Raw genomic sequence first — 20,014 nt, forward strand, 5'->3', positions numbered from 1 at the left:
GAAAACAAAACAAAGAAAAAGGACAGATTAACATGATTTAAACCAAATTTTACATCTGCATTTGGTCAACACTATTCATTCAATAATTATATCTGTTAAAAAAAAAATCCAGTTAAAAGACTAACATGCTAACCAGCTGTTATTTTTAACAAATAGAAAAATGAAAAAAATATGTGTGCTTAAATGGAAAAATAAGTAATCAGGAGGAATCAAATTAAATTTCTTTGTTCAATAACATATTTGTTTGTTATAAATATTAAACATTTATGAAAATGTGTTTTCCTACCTGGAAGATCCACTGGAGATTGTCTGTGAAACTCTTGTGTTTCCTGTGAGTCTGAACGTTTGAGTCTAATGTCTCATATTGAAGCCTGTAATCAAATAAATACAATAAAATATTGATTTCCCAGGCAAAATATTACAGAAAGAGAAAAAAGCATTACCTGTGAATACTCTGATAAATACTTGATCTAAAATGTTTCATGATGGTATTCACTGATACAACTTCTTAACAGAGTCAGTGTGAAAATTAGAAACATGAAATACCTTTTATTCGATGATGGTTTTTCCCCACTGAAGTCTGGTGGATCATCTTTTTTTGAATCATCACTCTTCAGAGACACAGAGCTGGACACATGTGAGTCTGATCTTACACTAATGACACAAAGAACAGAGAGAGAAAAAAACACTTTACTACAGGAGATACTTTAATCTCATTTGAAAATAATTAATGTTGCAAATAGTAATTAAATGCAGTATAGCTGTGCATTTGTCCATTTATGACTACGGTTGGATGGATGGATATATACAGGGGTGCACATAACTGGTGCACAGGTGCACATGCATGATAAAAATAAACGATGTGCACCAGAAAACGTGGAGGGAAGCGCTTTTGAGCACCAACATTTTTGGGGACAGGGACACGTTTACTTACTGGAGTAGGATTTTTCTCCATCTCTGGTATGATAGCAATCATGATGATAAGCGTGTTGACTGATTATTAGGGGTGCAACAGATCGCAGTTGATCCGTAACTTCACATTATAATTGGAATTATAATCACATTTTCAACACTCTTATTTCCACATTCTTATTTCCAACTTTTCTTCTACACTCAATAATTATTCCAATACCAAAGTAAAAACCAGCATTCCACCCACAACTGTGCAAATAGCTTCATTGTACCCCCACCTATGCAGAAAACTTTCATAATCATTAATCAACATATAAAATTTAAAATCAATCAGAACCCGACTTTTCACCAGATTTTTATAAACCATCTCGACTTCTTGCCCATCTCTACCTTCTAACTTTATTTTCCTTGTAATATATATAGCTCTTTTAGCTTGTCCAATCAAGAAATTTAACAATTGACTTTTACTTTTTTGGGCTGCTCTATAATGGACCAAAATGAAAAATGAAATACCAAATATGAAGCTCTGAAAAGAGAATTTTTCACCAAAATTAAAAAACATTAATTGAAGTATACTAAACAAATTCCTCAGTCTCAAACATTCTAAAAAGCAGTGAAAAATCGTTTCCCGTATTTTACAGAAAGGACACTGAAGATCACCTATACACTTTTCTAATGGTGGTTTATAGAGAGTTCTCCATACAGGTTTTACATGATCTTCTAACCTCAGTTTTTCCCTCCACACTGTACCTTTCATTCTTTGAGAATTGCTTTATTTAAAACCTTTACACAACATTTATATAACACTTTACTTTGAACATCTTGAAAATTCAGATTCTCCAGACTTTCCAATTCCAAAAAATAAATAAATAAATAAACCATTTAAACCTTTTAAATCAGGAGTAATTAAAATTTTGGGAAATGGATCTGAATTAGTAGGAACCACTTTGCCATTACAGTACTCTTTCAACAACATTTTTTCTTCTGCTGTCAATCTTTGCATTAACAGATCTAACACTCTTCCTGTCTCACAGACTGAATTCCCAAATGAGATGCCACAGCTTGAGTATTACATAGCTCAGCTCACCAATGTCCATTAAATCATGTAACTTTAAAACTTTTGATGAACACAAGATTTGTGATAGTCCTGGTGTGGCTTCACAAGCCATGTCCAACCTCGCTCCATGAACAAGAGGTTCTTCAAGCAGCCAGTACAGAGATGTTGTGTCTTGCCTCCGTTTTTTAAATATGTGCCAAACATTAAAAAGTCCTTTGTAGAATTGAATCGACAAGGATGTATTAAGCTGTAATTTGCTGAAGTCCGTTAAAAAGAGTACAGAATTCAAGTTCAGTCCACTCACTTTATTAAAAATAATATCAGCTACTTTCCTCCAGACTAAATCCGTTGGTCCTGTCAAGTATCGCTGTACAAACAGCAATCGAAAAGCCGCTCTTCTGCTGGCCAGATGTACAAGTCCTTGTCCACCCTTCTCCGTGGGCAGAAAAAGTATACTCTGGGATATCCAGTGAAATCCATTCCAGAAAAAGTGCATTATATTGGCTTCTAATTTTGCCGAAAGCCCGCTGGGAGGATCAACACAAGTCAAACGGTGCCATAACATTGATGCAACCAAATTATTAATAACTATTACTCTACCTCTAAGTGACATTCTTGGTAAAATCCACTTCCATTTTCCTAGTTTTCCTTTTACTTTTTCTAAAAAACCTTCCCAGTTTTTTTGTAACACAGAATCGCTCCCAAGATAAATTCCCAGATATTTTATCCCATCACTTTTCCAGGACAGACCTCCTGGTAATTTGAGAGGATCTCCAAACCATTCACCACACATCAATGCTTCACTTTTTGACCAGTTTACCTTGGACAAAGAAATAAGGCCAAAATCATCAATAATTTTCTTTAACACCATTATATCAGTTTGATTTTTAACTACGACAATGATGTCATCAGCATAAGCTGATAGTTTAACTTTTTCACTGGAGTGTGGGATAGACCAGCCTTCAATACTGTTTCTAATTTTCACAAGCAGAGGTTCAATAGCCAGGGCATACAGCATTCCTGATAATGTGCATCCCTGTCTGATCCCTCTCTGAACTTTAAAAGGTGTACACAAACCACCATTTATTTTCAGCACACTCTCAATGTCCTGATACAAGACCCTGATCATGGCAATAAAACCTGGGCCGAGCCCAAACTCCTCCAGCGTACGCCAGAGATAGCTGTGCTCAACCCGGTCAAACGCCTTTTCCTGATCTAAGGAAATAAGACCAGTGTATAAGCCCAATAATTTAGAGACGTTCAAAATATCCTGAATTTAAAAAATGTTATCAAAAATGGACCTATTAGGTACACAGTATGTCTGATCCCAATGAACGACCCGACCAACCACCTCTCTCAGCCTTATTGCCAAAACCTTAGAACATTTTTTTAAATCAGTACACAGAAGTGAAACGGGTCGCCAATTTTTTATATCTCTTAAATCTCCTTTCTTTGGCAGAAGAGTTATGACTGCCCTAGGTAGCAAGCCATCAGCCAGACTCTCATTGAGTACTGCAAGCAAGTCATCCCCTATTACTGACCAAAAAGACTTATAAAAGTCAATGGGGAGACCATCCATACCAGGTGCCCTGCCACATTCCATGCTCTGTAGTGCAATCTGCAATTCTCCTGTGGAATGGGCTTCTGAAGTTCAGAATTAACTTCATCCAGCACTTTCGGCAACCCTGCGTAAAACGAATTGGCTGACTCATCCACCACTGGACTCTCACTCTTATACAATTCAGAATAGAAAGACACCGCCCTTTTTCTAATTTCATTGGGCTCTGTTATTTCAGTTCCATTTATTGAGTATAATGAGTGAATATATCGACTTTGTCCATTCTTTTTTTCTAGACCAAGGAAGAACTTAGTTGGGCCATCCATCTGCTCAACACTCTGAAATCGAGAGCGGACCAATGCACCCTGTGCTTTAACACCTAACAGTCCATCTAACATCTTCCTTTTGGTTTTGAGGAGCTCAGTATGTCCTCGATTTTCTTGTGGACACCACTGAATTTTGCAAATCCACTATGTCAATCTCTAGGTCTCTCATTGATCGAGAAATGTCCCTAGAAACATTGAGAGTGCACTGACGGCACAGTTGCTGTATATCAATTTTACCATAGTCCCACCACTGACGTAGTGAAATATATTCATGTTTCTTCAACCCAAACTGCTTCCAAAAATATGTAAAGGTCTCAATAAAAAACTTATCCTGCAACAATGAGACATTAAAGTGCCAATAAGCACTTTTGGGTTTTATATTCACTATATAAATCTCACAATCAACTAAACAGTGGTCAGAAAAGCTTACAGGTAGAATCACACATTTTTTAATAACATTAAAATGATGTTTAAAACAATAGAATCTATCCAATCTAGCCAAAGTAATGAAGTTCTCTCTTGCCTGTGCCCATGTATATTGTCTTTCATTTTTATGTAAAATTCTCCAAATATCATGAAGATCCTGTTCAGCAATGAGTTTCAATATTTCATGCTGAGAAGCAATATGAGGCTCCTTAGGATTCCTATCTACTTTGTCATTCACTGTACAATTAAAATCTCCCCCCATAAACATATACTCTTCTTGTTTAAAACAAGATAGTGCATCATTCAATTTCTTTAAAAAACAAACCCTCTCAGGACCAAGAACAGGAGCGTAAATGTTTACAAATATTACCACAAACTTTTCAAATTTTGCTCTGACTTTCAATAATTGTCCTTCAATAATGTGTCCAACCTCATATGATAAAGGTTTACAATGTTTTTGAAAAAGGACAGCTACACCACCACTCAATGAACTTTTATGACTTAAAATAACTTCCCTATCCAATCCATCTTCCAGTCACATTCATTCTTAACATCACTATGGGTTTCTTGAACCAGCATTACATCATATTTCTTTTGTCTCATTAGTTCAAAAAGCATTGCTCTTTTCCCACTTTCTCATGCACCATTTATCTTAGTGTACTCATAAAAGAATGAATAAAAACCAGACATGGGCAAAACTACCACAAATACCACACAATAAATAAATAAATAAATAAATCGTTCCATTTCAAATTCATCATTCAGTATATTCAATTTCAACTTTTGCACAATTTTCTTTAACCTGAACATTTCTTGATCAGTAAAGCTATTTGCACCCTTCTCTTTCATCAACACTCTAGCTGAATTAATGAACAATTCTCGATCTGGGAAGTAATCTTCCACTTTCACTCCTTTCATTCCTTTGGTTGTTTGTAGAAATTTTCTGATTTTTTCAAGTGTGTAAGCACTTCTAACAGATCTTTTTTGTGAGACTGAATTCACAGACCCTGAAGATTCACTTCCACTTTCTGGGGCAGACTCATCAACATTACTCATATCTGATTCCATCTGCATCCCAGGATTTTCAACACCTTTTTCTGACTTTTCATCTCCAGACACTTTCCTAGCTCTCTTCCAATGGCCATTTTTCTTCAATTTACGTTTTATTGCAGGTGTTTTAAAAACACTTTCATCCTCTATCATTTCCATATCCTCCTCAACTTCTACTGCAACCAAGTTGGCATCAATTACACCACACTCTTCCAAGTTTTCCTTACTAGGTTTTCCATTATCATTTCCATCTCTCTTTCCTGTGTCAACAGCACTTAATCCTTCACCAGCATCTGACTGTCTGTGTTCCTCATTTCGGTCTACATTTGTCTGCTCCTCATTTTTATTCTCATTCAGAGGCACAACCAGCTCTTCCTTCTCAGGACAAGCACGAATCATATGCCCTTCCTGTCCACAACCAAAGCACTTCATACTTTTAGAAGTTGCATAGATCACATAATCATAGTTGTCCACCTTGAATTTCATGACTAGATTAAGTTCCTCCTTTTCATTTTTTAGAATCATGTGTGTGTCTTCTAAATGAAACCAAATGTTTCAGCTGAGGTGACCTGCACTCTACCGCGATCGTCCTGATTTTAGACACAATTTTACCATGTCTTATTAATTCTCTTTCAATCATGTCATCTCTGATGAATGGTGGTACATTTGAAAGCGTAATCTTTTTGGCCGGCTGGACCAAAGGCAATACTGGAGTAAACACATTGTTAACGACAATCCCTTTCACTACAACATCATTAACTTTCTCTATACTATTCAAAAAAAATCACTATAGCACTATTCATTCTGGCTGCAGACAAGATACTAGAGTATCCAACTACTTCAGCAATTGCAATCGTGCAATCCTCAACAAAACAACGCTCCGCGGGGATGACTTTAATGCCATGCCTCCTCGTTAAGGTATCCAAACTTTGAGACGCTGCCATGTCAGCGTTTTCAATCGTCGTCTCTACTTATTCAACAATACACTTGCCAAACAAAATATTGACACAAACAAGCCGCAAAAAGATAGAAAAACTCACTCATGCAACGCGTTCCCTTCCACTCACGCACGCTAACTCCGCCCACTCACTCCCAACATCCGCTCAGAGAGAGAGAGAGAGAGAGAGAGAGACGCATTTCAGACAGCGCTCAACACTGAATTAATTCCTCTTTTGTGTTTACTTGAGCTTGAACGGACACATACACACAAAATTACGTCAAAATACCCGTCTCTGCAATATACTTTCGGTTATGTCATAAGTGAACAGTTGAGAAAAAAGACGGATGTGTGTCAGTATATTCGGTCCGTGCATTCGCTCTTAAGGTGACAGCAGCAGCATAATATTCCTGCTGTTGTCTGTGTCATTAATGTAAGTAAGATGTAATAATCTTAATAATGTAAACAAAAAAACATCATCATCTACAATGTTCGAGAGAAAATAAGATAGTGTGGAGAGCAGTCAGGAGGAAAGTGATGACGACAGCTTGTAGGATAAGTGTGCCAAATAAAGTACCAAGCAGCATCTTCAGGTGCTCCCTTGAGAACCAGACCAAAAAAAGTTATGTGCACCCCTGGATATATACATGTTTAGCTGCATGATCTATTTTCCATAGTGAATTTATGCCTCCTTGTGGCTGTCTGTGTAATTGTGTTACTGGAATGAGCTCCATAACGTTCCCAGGAATTGAGTTTTATTGTGACTTATTGATTTATTCAGTCAAGTTCAATCACATACACCACTGAGGACAAATAATGCAACCATATAATGTAAACACACAAAATACCTTTTATCAGATGATGGTTTTCTCTCACTGAAGTCTGGTGGTTCTTCTTTTGACCGGTCACTCTTCAGAGACACAGAGCTGGACACATGTGAGTCTGATCTTACACTAATGACACAAAGAACAGAGAGAAACACTTTAGTAAAGGAGGATAAACTGTGTCTGAAACACATCAGTGTCTTTATCTAATCCTCCACAGAAATACACACACTCACACAATTTACAGTTTTATAGTTAACAATCATTGTATTTTACTGGCTCACACTGGATTAATGATTTATTTAATGTACATGAATGAGATTAAATATGTTAAAAAATACTTGACTCTAATTTAAGAGAACATGTTTTTGTTTATTGACAGAAATGGAGCAGAAATGTCTGTGTGACACAGTTTTGTTAGCAAACTTCAATTAAATTAAGTGACCAAAAAATCAAAGTCATGTATTTGGATTAATTCAGTTGTGGTGGTCGTGTCTAGAAAGCAATTAACAAATTATTAATGATAATGATATTGTCCATAGGGCAGACAATGTCAATGTCAGAGTTAATTTAAGAAGTTTAAAATTGAAACAAATATAAAACAATGTCTAGAGTTTTGTTATTCACAGTAAAACACAAACTCCAGTAGAGTTTAAAATGAAAACAGACGCAGTGTTACCTGTGTTTCTCTGAGAGACTCATCTTAGAGAGAGAGTCCTTTCCTCGCTCAGATAAACTGACACTGAACACAGATCAGCACAATCAATCACTCAACCTGGAAATGACACCATTTCACAGAGATGAAGAATTATTGAAGAACATAATGAAGAATACTGAGTTACCAACAACAACAAAAACTAGATAAAAAAAAGTTTGTAGACAAACTTTAAGTTGGCTCAAAAAAGCCAGAAAGTTTGAAGAACTTTTAAAAGCTTGTAGTTTGAAGCTTTTCATTTTGGGTTGCTAAGGTATCCTGGGTCGTTGCTAGGGTGTTGCTATGCGGTTGCTAAGGTATTCGGGGTGGTTGCTAGGGTGTTGCTATGTGGTTCCTAGGGTATTCGGGGTGGTTGCTAAGGTGTAGCTATGCGGTTGCTAGGGTACTTGGGGTGGTTGCTAAGATGTTGCTATGCAGTTGCTAAGATATCCTGGGTCATTGCTAGGATGTTGCTATGCAGTTGCTAAGGTATTCGGGGTGGTTGCTAGGGTGCTGCTATGTGGTTGCTAGGGTACTCAGGGTGGTTGCTAGGGTGTTGCTAAGGTATTCGGGGTGGTTGTTAGGGTGTTGCTATGCGGTTGCTAGAATACTCGGTGTGGTTGCTAAGGTGTTGCTATGCGGTTGCTAAGGTATTCTGGTTGGTTGCTAGGTTGTTCCGATGTGGTTGCTAAGGTACTCGGGCTGGTTACAAGGATGTTGCCAGGGTGATTTGTGTGGTTGCTAGGTGGTTACCATGGTGTTCTGGGTGGTTGCTATGTGGTTGCTAGGTTGTTCTGGGTGGTTGCTATGAGATAGATACATAGATTTAGCTTGATAGATTTAGTTAGAAAGATAGAAATAATTAGATAGATGTAGTTTAATAGATAGATAGATAGATAGATAGATAAGAAATATTAGATAGAATGAAAGTTTAAATGGTTTAGAAATAGTTCTTAATGAATAAAATAAAGTGAGTTACAAATAAATATATTGACATGTAAAATAACTGAATGGTCTTAATCATTTCAGATTAATAAATTTAACTGATTCATGGATTAAATATGAATTCATTTGGGAACAGAAAAAAAATGATTCTTGCCACTAATTGAAATTAAGCAAACAATTCAAATAAAATGTATTTAAAAACGTATAAAATAACGTCTCGGTTACAAAGGTAACCCTCGTTCCCTGAAGGAGGGAACGGAGACGTACGTCGGACAGACCGACGAATAGGAATCTCGCTAGAGAGGCCAATCTACTTCGAGTGTAACTACAACGAGCCAATGCACATTGGCATGCAATCATATGCATCAGCTGCTCGCCTCGCAGCGCGGGTATATAACGAGCAGCAGGCGCGTTGCATCTTCAGGTTTTCGCTGAGGAGCCGAACCGGATAGGCGGCAGCATCAGCGGGGTACAGCGACTGTGGCGACGGGACGTACGTCTCCGTTCCCTCCTTCAGGGAACGAGGGTTACCTTTGTAACCGAGACGTTCCCATTCAGTCGGTCACGTTCGACGTACGTCGGACAGACCGACGAATAGGAATCCCTACCAAAGCGCCACAGGGGCTGCCCTCTTCCAGCGCTCTGTTGTAAGCCACCTGAACCCCCTTGCCTACGGACGGTGGGACAGGGCTAACACAGAGAGTGTCGATCACTGCTGTTCCCCAAAACCCATTCAGTGAGACTATTGGAAACGCTGGGAAAGCGTACCCTTCCGCTGGGAAAGGAACGCTGCGGAAGCCACATCCTTCCCGAAGGAGTTAAGTGGAGAAGTACATATGGACTAACCCGTAGGCTGTACTACATATGGAAGAACTGGGGTGACTCCAACTCGATGAGAGGTGGGTTCTCCCAGAGGGAAAGACACGGGCTTCGTTTAGGAGCAACCGTGGAACTAGACATATGGGATCCCAGTAGGGTCACACATATGGTACCCAGCCTGAACCCGGTTCTCAAGGATACAACGGAGTATAGGCCTAGCGCCAGACGCTCCGCCACGTCGGCTGCCGAAGGGAGATCGGAGGACTCAACAGGGTCTGCCTTGTAGGGACTCTCTGGAGAAAAAAAGCGCATGTAAGCGCAGCAAGCCGACACTAAGCCGGGACCTCTCCGTGCCTCTGACCTGAGGTGAGAACACGGGAGGAGACCGGCTCGACACGAAGGCTATAGAATCTAGCGAACGTGTTAGGTGTCGCCCAGCCCGCAGCTCTACAGATGTCTGTTAGCGAGGCGCCACGAGCCAGCGCCCAGGAAGATGCGACGCCTCTCGTGGAGTGCGCATGCAACCTGAGCGGGCAGGGCACGCCCTGAGCTTGGTAAGCCAGGGCGATGGCATCCACTATCCAGTGGGCCATCCTCTGCTTGGAGACAGCCTTTCCCTTCTGCTGGCCTCCGTAACAGACAAAGAGCTGGTCTGAGGTCCTGAAGCTTTGAGTTCTGTCTATGTACAGTCGCAAAGCGCGAACTGGACAGAGCAAAGCCAGGGCTGGGTCTGCCTCCTCCGAGGGCAGCGCTTGCAGGCTCACTACCTGGTCCCTGAAGGGAGTGGTAGGAACCTTGGGCACATAGCCAGGCCGGGGTCTCAGTACCACATGGCCGTCACCCGGCCCGAACTCCAGGCACGATTCGTCGACCGAAAAAGACTGCAGGTCCCCTACCCTCTTGATGGAGGCCAATGCAACCAGCAGCAAAGTCTTCATAGACAGAATCTTTAAGTCTGCTGATTGCAAGGGCTCAAAGGGAGCAATCTGAAGTGCTCTCAGCACCAGAGCAAGGTCCCAAGAGGGTATGGAGGGAGGACGAGGAGGATTTAACCGCCTCGCCCCCCTAAGGAACCTGACGACCAGGTCGTGCTGACCAACAGATTTGCCATCTATGTGGTCATGATATGCGGAGATAGCAGCAGTATGGACTTTGAGGGTGGAGGGGGACAGCCTACGCTCCAACCCCTGCTGCAAGAAGGAAAGCACGACACCGATCGAGCATCTTCGGGGGTCCTCTCGACGAGAAGAACACCACTCGACGAACAGGTTCCACTTCAAGGCATAAGCCCGTCTCGTAGACGGAGCACGTGCCGAAGCGATGGTGTTAAGTACCTCGGGGGGTAAGTCACCTAGAACCTCCGCGTCCCGTCCAGGGACCAGACATGGAGTTTCCAGAGGTCTGGACGCGGGTGCCAGAGAGTGCCCCGTCTCTGAGAAAGAAGGTCCTTCCTCAGAGGAATGGGCCAGGGAGGGGCTGTCGCGAGGAGTGAGAGTTCTGGGAACCAGGTCCGGTTGGGCCAATAGGGCGCAACTAGCAGAACCTGCTCCTCGTCCTCCCTGACTTTGCACAGGGTCTGTGCAAGTAGGCTCACTGGGGGAAACGCATATTTGCGAAGGCCCCGGGGCCAGCTGAGCGCCAGTGCGTCTGTTCCGAGTGTTCCCCGGACAGGGAGTAAAACAACCGGCAATGGGAGGTTTCTGGTGAGGCAAACAGGTCTACCTGAGCCTCTCCGAACTCTCTCCAAATCAGCTGGACCACCTGGGGGTGGAGCCGCCACTCTCCTGGCCGCGCAGCTCGTGATAGCTCGTCGGCCACACGGTTGAGCACACCGGGAATATGAATGGCACGAAGCGACCTCAGATGCTTCTGACTCCAGAGGAGGAGATGGGGGGCGAGTTGCGACGGGAGCGTAGACCACCTTGACGGTTGATGTACGCAACGGTCGCAGTGTTGTCCGTCCGGACCAGTACATGCTTGCCCCGTAGCGGCCCTTTGAGGCAGCTCAGGGCAAGGCGTACCGCTAGCAACTCGAGGCAGTTGATGTGCCAATGCAGATGGGGGCCCGTCCAACCCCTGACACTGCATGCCCGTTGTACGTGGCACCCCAGCCTGTGGCAGAGGCATCTGTGAATACCACAGCATGCCGGGACACCTGCTCTAGGGGTACTCCAGCCCGAAGAAACAAGGGGTCCGACCACAGGCTGAAGGTTTGGCGGCACTCCTGAGTGATTGCCACCCGGAACGTGCCGCGTTGCCACGCCCATCTCGGGACCCGGCCGTGGAGCCAGTGTTGAAGCGGTCTCATATGAAGCAGACCGAGCGGGTTTACTGCCGCTGCGGCTGCCATATGCCCCAGGAGCCTCTGAAAAATTTCAGTGGAACCGCTGTCCTGCCGTTGAACGTATTCAGGCAGTTCAACACCGACTGAGCACGTTCCTCTGTGAGGCGTGCTATCTGTTCGACCGAATCCAACTCCATACCGAGAAAAGAGATCCTCTGCACCGGGGCGAGTTTGCTCTTTTCCCAGTTGACCTGAAGACCCAACTGGCTGAGGTGTCTGAGCACCAAATCCCTGTGTTCGCACCACTGATCCCGGGACTGTGCCAGAATGAGCCAGTCGTCGAGATAGTTAAGGATGCGAACACCCTGTTCTCTCATGGGAACAAGGGCTCCCTCCACGACCTTCGTGAAGACGCGGGGAGACAGGGCCAGCCCGAAGGGTAAGACTCTGTACTGATATGCTCGACCTTCGAACGCAAAAACGCAGGAATGGCCTGTGTCGCGGAAGAATCGAACATGAAAGTACGCGTCCTTCAGGTCGATCGCTGCAAACCAATCCTGGGGACGGATGCACTCGAAAATGCATTTCTGCGTGAGCATTTTGAACGGTAGCTTGTGAAGGCTCCGATTCAAAACTCGCAGATCCAGGATCGGTCGTAACCCACCGCTTTTCTTGGGTACAATGAAGTAGGGACTGTAGAACCCTGACCTCATATCGGCTGGAGGGACCGGCTCTATTGCGTCCTTCGCCAGTAGGACCGCGATCTCCGCACGCAAGACACGGGCATCGACAGCCTTCACTGCAGTGAGGTGGACACCCCTGAACTTGGGGGGACGCCGGGTGAACTGAATCGCATAGCCGAGCCCGATGGTCCGAATGAGCCAGCGAGACGGACTGGGGAGCGCTAACCAGGCTCACAGAGACCGTACAGGCGGGATCAAAGGGACCGCAGGCGTACCCGCAGTGAGGCAGCGAGGTGGAACACAGGGACGCAGCTCGGGAGGCTCTCTCTGCGAGGCGGCCCGAAGCGGGGTCAGAGTGTGCTGTGCAACACCTACCTGGTTCCACGGTTGGGCAGGGGGCGCAGGAGAGGCTTTGCTGCCTTCTCGACTGCACGCTGCTGCCCTCTGGCGAAGGAAGAGGGGGGATGAGAGTGGTGAGGCTTTTCTCCTCCCACTGATCTCCAAGCCCTCTTCAGACCCAGAGATGGGGGAACTGCTCTCTTTTTGAAAATTTGGGTACTGCTGGCTGTTGGACCAGCGGGAGAACAGAAACAAACCCAACCAACAGGATTTACCACCCGGCCCTCCTCCGGGGGGGGGGGGGGAGAGCAGCCCCACCCGTCTCTGGGTCACCCGTCTCAGGGGTGATTTTTCACTAACCACTTGAACAGTAGCAGAGACGGGAGGTGTCATCTTCCTGCAGCGGACACAGTAGAGCAGACTGGGCCGGAGTTTTTTTTTTTTTATTCTGCAGGGGACGACACCCTTGGCGACGAGCAGACTGAGGGCCCACGAGGAACTCAATGGTTTGTCGGGGGAGGCTCCCCGGTCTGCCACTAACTGAGGAGAACTGCTGGGCTCAGTCCCCGACAGTGTCACCGAAAAGGCCACCTTGTGAGATGGGAGTGTCGAGAAAGCGTTTAGCTTGACGACCTCTTGCACCTCAGCAAGGTAAGCCAGGGGGGCGCTTCTGGACCACTGAGGTGGACATCGTCTGGCCGAAGGCCTGCGCCGTGACTTTGATCACGGTTAGTCAACAAGCGCAGCTCAACCCCGGCTCAGAACTACCCTCATGCATAAAGAGTGCCTTGGCCTCACATGCAGGGTGGGTGTGGTCTGTGAACAGCCACCCCACCCATAAGGGTAGTGAGAGAGTAAAAACTTATGCAGATTTTGGCACTTTTGGCATTCCATATTTATGGCACCAATATAGCTCCATACTGCCAAGTTTTTCATGCACATCCGGAACACCCAGGAAAGCATGGCTGTAAACTCTGAATCTGAGTCAGCATAAGCACACACCATTACAGTGGGCAGCGTCACCCTCATTTCCAGAGCATAACAGCCCTCTCTCCGATGCTGCAATCGACATCTGACCCTCAGCTGGAGCCCTAAATGGAATGCTAGGTTCCCCTATGAAAAGGACCAGCAATCCAATCCAGAAGCTGCACAGCATGTAATGCGCTAGAGGGAGGGGCCCTAGGGGGTTGGTTCCCCGAAGGAACCCCTCAACCTCAAGACACCCAAGCCATTTCACCAAAGTAGACCTCTTCTGGTGCACCAGAGAGGGCGCTACAATGGAGATTAGGCAAGGAGACCGCGCATCTAGAGCGCCGAGCGAGCGCTGGGTTGCCGTGACAACCCGCGCTGCAGCCCGACAGCTCGACGGCACACGACACGCAGAGGAGCGAGAGGTTTGCTCTCGCTGATCTCCGCGGTCTCCCAGAGTGTCGGGCAGACCCGCGGCTGTGCTTTTACACACAAGCGGCAGCTGGCCAACAACAGAGGGGACTCAAGCTTCCCGGAGAAAGAAGAGTCACGACCGGCGTGTCGACGTGATCATGTTCTCATACGAAAACATGAACCACCCACGAACATCGTTTCAGCACGCGCCCAGACATGTGAAACAGTGATCGTGGCCGTCAGTGAGGACAGGAAACGACCGCATCCAGAAACACACAAATAGAATGTCATCTTTAAAAAGACGCAAGCTCTATTTGTGTAAGCTCTTTTAGGGACTTTACTCTTTTAGAGTGCTGAAGCACGCAGGGGAACGGCCGCCGCAACACAGACAGGGATTGTGTGCAGCCTGTCGTGTGCTCTTTCTCTCTTTGAAGGCGCTCACTCTTACCAGCCGTAAAAACGGCTTTCAGCGCTCGAAGCGCACCGTACCGGCCGTGAGAACAGCCTTCTACCGCTGTCCAAACAGCTATTTGCTCTATAATGGCAAACGAAACAAAAAACAGAAAATAAAGAGAGGACTTTGACCCCGCTGCTGTGCTGTTCGCCCGCACTCGAAAAAAAAGAGAAGTTCAACCAAAAAGCTTGACTCGTCTTCTAGCAGACACTTGCTTGCAGAGAACAGGAACAACACCGTTCGGCTCCGAAGCGAAAAGCTGAAGATGCAACGCACCTGCTGCTCGTTATATACCCGCGCTGCGAGGCGAGCAGCTGATGCATATGATTGCATGCCAATGTGCATTGGCTTGTTGTAGTTACACTCGAAGTAGATTGGCCTCTCTAGCGAGATTCCTATTCGTCGGTCTGTCCGACGTACGTCGAACGTGACCGACTGAATGGGAACTATTATTATTCCAAATTACTCTCATACAACTTGAATGAAATGGATTCAAGACCAACCTGATCAAATGACATAAACTATACTTAATTCGCAGTGTTGGGGAAGCTACTCTGAAACTGTAGTTTGACAAGCTACTCATAAATTAAAGTAGTTAAACTACAGTCAAGCTACCCTTCTGAAAAAGTAGTTAGCTACACTACAAGTTACTATCAAAAAGTAGCTAGCTACATTGAAACTACTTTGATTTTTTTTTTTTTAATGACAAAGCCTATTACAAATAACTGGATAACTGTTAATGGAGAACGTTTAAGTAAGATATTTGGGGTTTAAAACAACGCAATTAACTACAATTATGATTTCAAAGCGTACCGTTTTATTTTGTAATCTTTATCAAAAGATACAATACTCAAATGTAGCCTATATCTCACACTGACTGTCAAAGTGCAAAATTGCTACAAATGTCACACTAATGCAGGCCCGGTTCTACGCACCTAAGCACCCTCAGTTGATACTGTATAATATCATATTGGCGAAACAGATTTGGCAAACGCTCCAGTGCGTATTTGTGTTTGCGCTCTGGAGAATGTCAAACATTTCTATTTACAACATGATTTTGCAGCGGTGAGCAATGTAGCCAATCACAGACATAGCTGTTGACCTCTTGAATGCAATGGCCAATCAGGGGTGTTTAAGTTAGTTAGAATTCGCTCACCAGAAGAAACGCCAGAGTTTTTGTTCAGCACTGAGTTTGCACGCTTGCGAAGCCTCCCATTAACAAAGTGTAGACACGATGTAAGAGACTCATTGTGCAGTGTAGACAGCTATAACTGAGATGAGTTATAACTTTTTAGTCATTATAAAGGAAGTGCTCTTTGCACGCTTTATATATAATACATTCAGAATTTTAATATAAGTTTTGTTTTTTATGCTATAAGAGGACCGACGACCAATTGCACTCTGCAGTTTCAGAAGTGATATCTACATATAAATGCAGGATTCATGCTCAAAATTGCTACCATAACCGTAACACGGGACAAAAATATGCAATAATAATAATAATAAGCAATGTAAATGCAGACTAGAAAAATATTTGAATTTTTGTATCAATACTTTTGAAATTCTATTTGTAAAAGTAATGACTTAAAAAAATCTTAAATGTCTCACTGTATACATTGCTATTCTTATTATGTTGGAGCCGTTGTTTACATCTGCACTATAGCACCCTCACTTATTTCAGAAGCACCCTCAATGATTTAATTCTGGAACCGGACCTGCACCCATGCAAGAACAAAATATAGCTATGCAACTTAAATTGGATACACAGAAAAATGCAGGTTAAACATACAGCACATGCAGTGATAAAGCTTTGAGACGCAAATCATGCGCTTCTTGCGTGAACATTCCGAAATTTTTTATTTAATAACAGATTCGTCATTTCAGCGATCTTTGCTAACTGCTTTGCAAATAAGCCAAGACGTTGCTCAAACACACTTAATTAAATATAAACGTTATCTACATTGTAAAAGTTTATAGGATTTCACATTAAAATGTCTGTCCACAAATAGTGGTAAATTTGGTCATTTCGAGATATGTGTTCAACTGTGTATTTTTGCATGTTTGGACAGATCTGTGAGTAACTGCTTCAATGTGCATTTTACTTTGCTTGAAATATAGTTTGAAAATATACCAAAACATTACACAGTGTGTCATTCGACCATATATAAACTAAAAATGTGTAGGATTTCCTGTTAAAACAAGTCGTGTTCTTTTCAACCTGAGTCATAATTTTATTAAATAATAATAATATAAAAATATAATAATGATAATAATAATAACAAAGTGTATGTCATCTTTACTATTTCAGAAACCTCATAATTTTGGAACAATAACTCAATTATGGTATGTGTAATATTTTTTTCATATTTTTTGTATTAAACTAAAATTTACTCGTTTCATTTCTTTGTAAAATTGTTGATGTTGATTTTCTGTTTTTTGACTTTCAGATATGTGAGTTTTGTAAAGTGTGTGTAAGAAATATCACTGAAGTATCCGGTATGTTTAAGTAATTGAAACATTCTTAAACACTGACATTTTGAGGAGAGATTCAGGCAACCTGTTCACAGTAAATGAAGGAAGTGTTGTCATTATTTACATCAAGACATTTTTTGTAAATTACAATAATTTCCTCTACAGTAGGCCTCTATTTCTTCCATCTTCCTTTTCCTTTTTTCCTCTCAGATAAAAGCAGAATTTATGCGGATAAAGACTGTGCCACTTCTGTCACCGTTCATAGCAGCTGGACAGAAGTAAGGTGTGGTAAATTGCATTACAGTTCTTTGGCACTAATTACAAAGATTGAACTATAATCAATCACTGTTTTTTATTATGTGTCATATTTTTCAGTGCGAAGACATACACATCAAACGAGACTGTGTCATAAAGAGTCTGTGTGTGTATCTCAATGGGGACATTATAACACTTGTCAGAGAATTCCAGGTTTGTACTGTATACATACTTTTTGTAATGACCTAAACAAAGTGTATTGCTGTGTGCTGCCAATATTTCAATGAAACTAAACAAGGTGTTATTTATTTATTTATTTGTTCATTCATTTACTTGCTTAGGACTGCAATCCTGAAGGAGATGAGGGAGGGGCTTCTGAGACCACTCTGGGCCTTTTTGTGACCCTTAAAGTGCTGAGTACTAGCCAGACGATGTTGGAGTAGCAACAGAGGGTGTAAAACTGCTACAACACTTCAGAGTTTTTCCTTTGGATTAATAATGCTGTTCAGATTGATCTACGCACTCAAGCTACGCTCAGAGTCTCAAATTCACATTTGAATTCTTCCAGAAGGTAATGATGAATTTGGACTTTAGGACATCACATAGATGTCTGCATCCCCTGGAAGGACATTGAAAACTTTTAAACTTGTTCTGTAACGTTGAACTGAAGACAGTATGATCGATGACACCATGAACCGATGACACTAACTCAAACTGCACCTAATGCACCTTCTGGCTTCCTCTCTGATACATTTAAAGGGTTAGTTCACCAAAAAATGAAGACTCTGTCATTAATTACTCTCCCTCATGTCGTTCCACACCCGTAAGACCTTCGTTCATCTTCAGAACACATTTAAGATATTTTTGATGAAATCCGTGAGCTATCTGGCCTCTGATAGACTGCAACACAACTATCACTTTCAAGGTCCAGAAAGGTAGTAAAGACATCGTTAAAATAGTCAACATGACTGCAGTGGTTCAACCTTAATAGTATGAGGCGACGAGAATACTTTTTGTGCGCAAAACAAAACAACAAAAACAAAAAAAATGACTTAATTCAAAAATTTCTTCCCTTTTATGTCAGTCTCCTACGCAGTTGATGTTGTACACACAAAATATCTTAATTTGTGTTTCGAAGATGAACGAAGGTCTTAGGGGTTTGGAGCGACATGAGGATGACAGAAATGTCATTTTTGGGTGAATAAACCCTTTAACAGAGATGTTAGCCCTTGTGCTATTCCTTGTCCAGGAAGTTAACTTGTGAGTAGGACACTTGGGCTACTGAATGCCTAAATGCTGAAACGTGACGGACAACAGAATACCTGTTATATGTAAAGTAAAATATAATCCTTCAGATTGCTTTTCTTTTTCCCCAAGTGTCCTGATTGTTTTAACAAATGTTTACAAGGAATGTAACCATTTACAGATCTGTATCAAGTTTCAGATAAGTGAAAGCACAAACTGATTACCATACTATGCAGTGAGATCCCAATATTACCTTGAATATGTGAAAATAATGTTTGATGTTGAAATTTGGTTCCTTGTTGATCTATGAACTTGTTGGCACACAGCCATGACCATTGTGTTAGTCTGGGAGAAGGCACAAAACTGCAGTAAACAGTTGCCTTAATTTGTGAAATACTGCATTATGTTCTGTTTTTTTCTGTCAGATTGAATGTTTCTTATTATTCCTGGAGCAATTGTGACAATAAATGTTTATAAATGTAACACGTGTTTGACCATTTATTTAATTTAAATAAAGAAATGTAAGGTAGTTATATAAAGCAAGTAAGAATAAGTTATTTGAAAAGAGTAAGGTTTATGTATTACACAAGCTTAAATTGCAGTTTATCAGTTAACATAACCTTTATTTAATTCATTCAAGTCAACTGAACATGATGGGGAAGCTTAAGTAAAAGTTAACTTTTTTAAGTTGGATTTATGTGATTAAATTCGATGGAAATTTTATATGCAATTGAATTAACTTTTGGGGTTAAATATTTTTTTTTTTTTTTTTTTTTTTTTTACTATATTCTCTATTGCAGTTTAATATCATTTTACAGTCATATTTACCCAATCTTTATTAATTGTTAAATCGTTTGTCATTTGATCATTACTTCAAGTTCACAATCATTACTTTCAAATGATCCTAAAATAACTGATTGAGTAAAAGTAACCTGAATTATCATGATCATACTGAAATATTCGATCTAATAAAAAACAAAAAAACATACTACTTCATGTAGGTGTCTGCTGTAAATGTCTGGTTCAAAAATACTTTCGATGTCGCATCACTAAAACAACAGCCTAAAACGGAAGCGAAAATGGGAGGAAACCTTCAGAAACTTACTTGTTTTCAACAACTCTTTCTAACTAAACTTCATGTTTTATCATCCGTGGCCTTCAAAAGATTGTAATTTCTGGAAGATTCTTCATCTGTTCGGAGCAGCAGAATAAACAACAATAATAAGAACACTTCTGTAACTTCACATTTAAATCACGCTTACATATACAATATCAAATTACTAATAATTACAAATAACTGTAATCGAGAACGTGTTAAAACTTACTTGCAGTCTTGTCCAATAAGAAGAGA

At 42.0% G+C, this 20,014-nt stretch overlaps 1 protein-coding gene and 1 long non-coding RNA gene across 2 annotated transcripts in view; one reads left to right on the forward strand and one right to left on the reverse strand.

The window, feature by feature from the left end:
• The window catches only part of LOC127504736 (NACHT, LRR and PYD domains-containing protein 12-like), a 595,457-nt gene that overhangs the window by 326,376 nt on the left and 249,067 nt on the right, over positions 1 to 20,014 (reverse strand). The gene's annotated exons all lie outside the window — the stretch shown is intronic.
• Positions 17,023 to 19,754, forward strand: LOC127505139 (uncharacterized). Its single transcript, XR_007927579.1, has 3 exons — positions 17,023 to 17,446; positions 17,539 to 17,631; positions 17,760 to 19,754. It is a non-coding gene; the product is annotated as an uncharacterized LOC127505139 (long non-coding RNA).

Source organism: Ctenopharyngodon idella, chromosome 2 (genome assembly GCF_019924925.1).
Source record: "Ctenopharyngodon idella isolate HZGC_01 chromosome 2, HZGC01, whole genome shotgun sequence".
Lineage (NCBI taxonomy): Eukaryota > Metazoa > Chordata > Actinopteri > Cypriniformes > Xenocyprididae > Ctenopharyngodon > Ctenopharyngodon idella.